Below are 6,043 nucleotides of genomic sequence, written 5' to 3'. Positions count from 1 at the left end.
CATGTTAATTGTCCTCTGCCTTTCGAAGAAACCTGGTGGACTGTTGAAATGGGTTGGTCTGACTGTTCTTCCATCACACTTTTTGGGACACAATAACTCCTGTAATCGATCACAAATTTTTAAATTTGGTGAAGTTGTTCATTGACTGAGTATGATGATGAGCAGATTCTACCTTGGCTAACCAATCTGATTAAAACACAGATCGTATTTCGTTTCATTTTTTATAGTTCAAATTTTTGTTTTACTTAACAACACTAGGATCTGGAAGAGTTGTTATATAACAGACGTTCTAGTTGATGTGAGGAATTAGCCAATGAAACGGTCTATTACGGCGAGTTATTGGCGTGCTCTGCACGGAACTGTGGCAGGGCTCAAAATTCGCTAACCTGTATCTAAGGCCATTTTTCAAAAAATGGCCTCAGACAGTGAAGCCTCTCTAAGGCCATTTTGTTCAACACCAAGGCCATTTTTTCAATTTAGAAATTATCGAGGGCCATTTTTGCTGGACATTTTAAAAATAAATAGTCTTTCATTTTTCATATTCATTTAATAAAACGTGGACAGGTTAATCATGACAAACTGAAATAGATGTTTATAAATATATTTAGTCCTTGGCAAACACTGAAATTAAAAGCTTATCTAAGTCTAGATATTTTTTGTCTCAAACTTCTAAATTACTGTATTACATTATGCGTTTAACCTCCTACAATTATTTATTTTTTTTAAAGCACGACTGTTTGCAGATGCCTGTAAATAAAATAGTCTATAATAACAAAAGTCATCATTATTCAGACTGAGAAGAGAGAATCATATCATCAAAATTATCTCCATCACTGTCCTCAATTTCACTTTCTATTACTAGCTCTGATTATCAAGCACTGTCTTGAACCGTAGCCTTGTTTATCACAAAAGACTTGACTAACGTCTGCTTGGTCTGCTTATCGTAGTCTTGTATAATAAGACTGTTACGTGTTACAGGCATCTGTGGAGGGGGTAAACTACGGACAGCAGTGCATAAGAAAAAATTAATCGTGGGAGGTTTTTAGATCAGCCAAGTTTTACCGGAAAATGCATATCATATGTGAACTTTTTCATTTATTTTGGCTTCCGATATAGGTGCCATCGACTGCCATTTAGGGTAATTCTACGGCCAATGGCTCTAGTATTTTTATTGATTTTTTTCCGCAATTTACGACAGCAATTTTTGGCCCTCGATGTAAAAGCTATCGAAGGCCATTGCTAGGCTTACGACAGCAATGGCCCCGATGGCTCTCGTGAATTTTGAGCCCTGTGTGGGTAAACCACTAGAAACATCAACGCTGATTGATTAATCAAATGTTTGACGTCATAGGGTAAAAAGCCGCTCGTATGACCCCTGGCGCGACTTCCCAGTACAGCTGGTCAGATCTTCATGTAATAGAAACCATTGAAAGTATAAAAAAAACGAAACGAAATATAGATCTGTATTTTAACCAGATTGTTGGCTAAGCATATGTAAGCAATTTCACTGGTCGTTACTTTGGGACACAATATTCAAACATAGTGTAGATGTTCCTTAGGTGAATTTCTTCGTCGTTGAGACGAAAAACCGAGTTGGAATTCGATAGTAGGCCATAGTGCCGTTGCCGGGGCAAAATTTCCCTCATAGCACACTGGCGTGAGCCCGTCTTCATTAACCCAGTCGGAGCAGAACAGAAGGACATTAAACCCCCATTTGATTTCATTTCATTTCATACATGAATGTCTTGACTTAGTTCAGTGATGACTATTTTAAACATAGTTAAATTCTGCTTTATATAAAGATAACTGCAAGTAATTAATGAGTGTCATCTATTTATTTTGGAATTGAGACAGGTGACATCCAACTATCAGACTCATTGATTCTTTTGCTGTGCTAGGTTTTGTGGATTTTTAGAATTTAGTGTGGTTCAAATAAGAAAATGAATTCATATTAATTAATAATACATATAGGAATTCACATACTGATTTTGTCTGGCAATAATGTCTTGTAGGACATGATACGCCACTCTTTGATAAACTTGTCTTTCTTTATATCAGTTTATATTTTACAAATAGTTTGTTATTATTCTATATGAATGAAAATATGAAGCTCACTTGTTTTTGTTGATTTATTGTAATCTGTATACATATATTATACACTTATTAGTTCTATCTTTTATATATATACCTTTAGATCATGTTAATTTTACATATTCTCTAGCAGTCATGATTCATAAACACCTTAGTTAATTTTCCTTCTTTTTATACGCCCAATTAGTTTCATGTGGACGTATATTGTCGTCACCCCTGTCTGTCTGTCCGTCCTTGTGTCTGTTCACATTTGTTTGTGGCCATTCTACAGGTTACAATTTTAATCTGATTTTGATTATGTAGGTTTGAAATGTAGGTTTATCTCCCAAAGATCTCCGCTCCTTTCAACCATAACTTCATGGATTATGGTCCCTGATTGTACGAAAAATCATGTTTTTAGCTTGTGGACACCTTAGATGTCACAAGTTTTATATCCGATTTTGATGAAACTTGAAATGTATGTTTATAAACAAAAGAAACAAAAGATCTCAGTTCCTTTCGATATTCGTGCATATTGGACCTTAACCTCCTGGATTATGGCCCCTGATTGTACAAAAAATCATGATTCTTGCTTGTGGTCCCTCTAAAGATCACAATTTTTATCCAATTTTGATGAAACTTAACATATAAATATAAAAATCCAGTCTTTAGCTAGTGGACCTTCTAGAGGTCACAATTTTTATCTGATTTTGAAAACAAGTTAAAATATATAAGTGTTACAATGTAATGACGGTTGAGTTCGAAAATCAGACCGAAACTGCCCGACAAAATGGCCACTCCTTGTATGCAAATAGTGTAAAAGTATGTAATACCAAGGTTGTGGACCCTCTAGAGGTCACAATTTTTATTCGATTTTGATGAAACTTAAAACATATGTTTATATCCCTGAGATTTTGATTCCTTTTGATAAATGTGCGTATTGGACCATAACTTCCTGGATTATGTCACCTGATTGTACGAAAAATCGCTTTAAATTTTTTAGCTTGTTTTCTGTCCATCTCTTGGACGTATCTTGCATGGCAACCACTTGTTGTATGTATCAGCATTTAAAATCAAAATTATATCCTTTGTTTATATATTGAATTAGAAAATAAATGTAGCTATTTTCTTTTAGAAAAAAAAATACATTTCAAAAACTTACATCAAACTAGGTTATTGAAGTAAATTAGCCAAAAGGAATAGAGATGTGGGGCCATGAGTAATATTAAAATACCAGTTTGTAAAGATGTATATACAGCTTTAATGTGATGACAAGTACAATATAATATTCCTGCCGAGCAAATAACCAAATACATTTAAGTTTCTCCACTATTAACTGCTTGAAAAAATGGATATTCCAAATTAGTTCTTACCAATAATTCAATAATTCAACACAGGGGAAAATATATTCCTCCCACTTAAAAACAAGACAAAAAGCAATTTTTTTAAAAAGTCCAATATTTATTTAAGCTAAACAAATAAGAAAGCTGAAAGGTGTTATTTAAATAGCTATTTACAAAATTAGAACAAAAAAAGTAGATTGATTAATGTCCTGGCTCTGATGTTAGTGGATACAAAATAACAAGTCTTTGGCCGATGTTAGTGGATACAAATTTAATTAAATTTTTCTGGGGTTTTATGATGGGGTGGGGGGGATTCAATAGACACTATTGTAGATGTAAATTTGTACGATTCATAACTTTTGAACCCAAATGTTTTTGTAATAAGATTACTACTTTTAGATTTAAATTAAAACCCTTATTGTCTTGTAGGCTTTTTAAATTCAAATTTTTCTCTTTTCAACATTTTGTATTTTTTCAATTTGGACAAAGAAGAAATTAGCAATAAGGAAAAGAAATATAAGTTCATGTTTTAATAATGAAATTGGTGTCCGAGCAAAATTTCCCTCATAGCACACTGTATCGCGTATGCCCGTCTACATTAGCCCAGTTCGGAGCCGAACAGTAGGATGTTAAACCCCATTTCATTTCATTTTATTTCTGATAATGAAATTATTCAGTTTTGTCCATCATGTAAGCATAATCAAACTGCTGTACTATATTTTAAAAATGCATTATTTAAGATTTAAATAAAAGATAATGAAAACTTCAGTCAAACTATGTATCATATATTCTGAGCAAAGTTATGAATGTCTAAAGTTTTTACAAGAAACAGCGTAAAATATTATTGATTGTCAAGTATCATTGCTACGATGCTGCCGTTCGGGCAAAATTTCGCCCATAATACACTGCATGGCTTATGCCCATTTTCATTAGGCCAGTCGGATGTTAAACCCCGTTCCATTTAGTATACTGGACCATCTCGGTGAAGACTTATCAGGATTATCTCATTCAATGTCATTTTACTTATATTTTTGTAAATTTGGTACACTGAATATTTCTCATTTATTTTTTGTCATATTGTATTTATAGTGCTAAAATTTATATTATATAGAACTTTATACATTGCATTTTTTTTTTATACACCCAGTTGTGATTTAAATATACATGTTCTTGTAAAAATTCTTCCAGAATTTTTTAATTGTAGATCAATGACTTACCTGATTGTACAAACTTGTTTTATATGTGGTACTTGACAAAGTTCTTGGGGTTTAAAGGCTGGCTACCCAGCTGGAAGTTTTCTTGTAAAGTAACACAGGAGAACCCCTTATTTTATTGTGTCATAAATCCACTTACAGAGAGAAATGGGGTTTAACATCCACTCAACACAAACTAGGTCATTTTGGGACTAACATGGTTCAATTTTATTTCAATAATTCGCTTGCGCGTAGTGCTCTTTGGCAGTAGGAGAAAACCGGAGGACCCGGAGAAAACCCACGAAGTTGGACAGGCAACCCTACTCCTTGTCACATACAACCAGGAACCCCACTCCACTTTGTTTGATCACAAGGTCTCTATAAACTTATTTGGTACGGTTGGGTTGAACTGGTTTTATGCCTGGGGGGATTGGATGGCAAATGGTCAGCATGTGCACGTTGTACCATAAGGTCTGCCATTGAGTCAAATGGCATTGTTTCGATTCCCTGGTTGTACATGACATTCGAGGAGTAGGGTCGTCTGTCCAACCTTGTTGGTTTTCTCTGGGTCCTTTGGTTTCATCCCACTGCTAAAGACACCTACGCGCAAGCGAATTATTGAAATAAAATGGAACCATGTTAGTCCCAAAATGACCTAGTTGTGTCGAGTGGACGTTAAACTCCATTTTTCCCGCTTTCTTTATGCTGGGAGCAGACTGGCCCCAGTCAGTGTTTCAAATTTCTTTTTAAAAGGGGCTGAACTATTTCCAAGATACAAGTACTACTGTATAAAACTGGCATAGTTTTAACTTTGTAATAAATTGTCTCACAAATCTTCTCCCTAGTATTTCTCTTTGTCTTGTAGTAATTTTTATGTTATACTGTTTATTTGTATTATAAAGCTACTGTTTCAATAAAATATCTTGTTAAATTCTGCCTTGCTCACTGATTCCTATAGTGTTAGAAGGCAGTGTATTTGAGAATTTAGATGGTAATGTACAAGGCAGGGTAAAATTATTGTACTCTCATTCGTTCTTTGCTGGAGTTTTACGTTCCCTGCTCTCAATATATTCATGTGCTAAGTAGTTGGTACTGCTGAAGGTTTACTTTCCTTAATCATTATAAAATCACATCTGTACTGCAGTATGCATTAAAAATTTCAAACTAAAATGAAATGGGGTTTAACGTCGTACTGTTCTGCTCCGAACAGGGCTAATGAAGACAGCATACGCCATACAGTTTGCTAGGAGGGAAATTTTGCCCGGACAGCAGCACTACAGCCTACTCTTACATCGAATTCTAACTATCAAGGGATCTTTAACATGCACACCCAAATATGTACAAGGGACCTTGTTTTTTCGTCCCATCCGAATGACTAGACAGCTGTCCTTGTCAGGCCTTCAGTCCTGCATCACTGACAAGGGGAAACTAACAGTA

The sequence above is a fragment of the Patella vulgata genome, chromosome 8, assembly GCF_932274485.2.
Source record: "Patella vulgata chromosome 8, xgPatVulg1.2, whole genome shotgun sequence".
Taxonomy (NCBI): Eukaryota; Metazoa; Mollusca; class Gastropoda; family Patellidae; genus Patella; species Patella vulgata.
The sequence above is the reverse complement of the archived record's forward strand: the minus strand, read 5'-3'. Positions refer to the sequence as shown.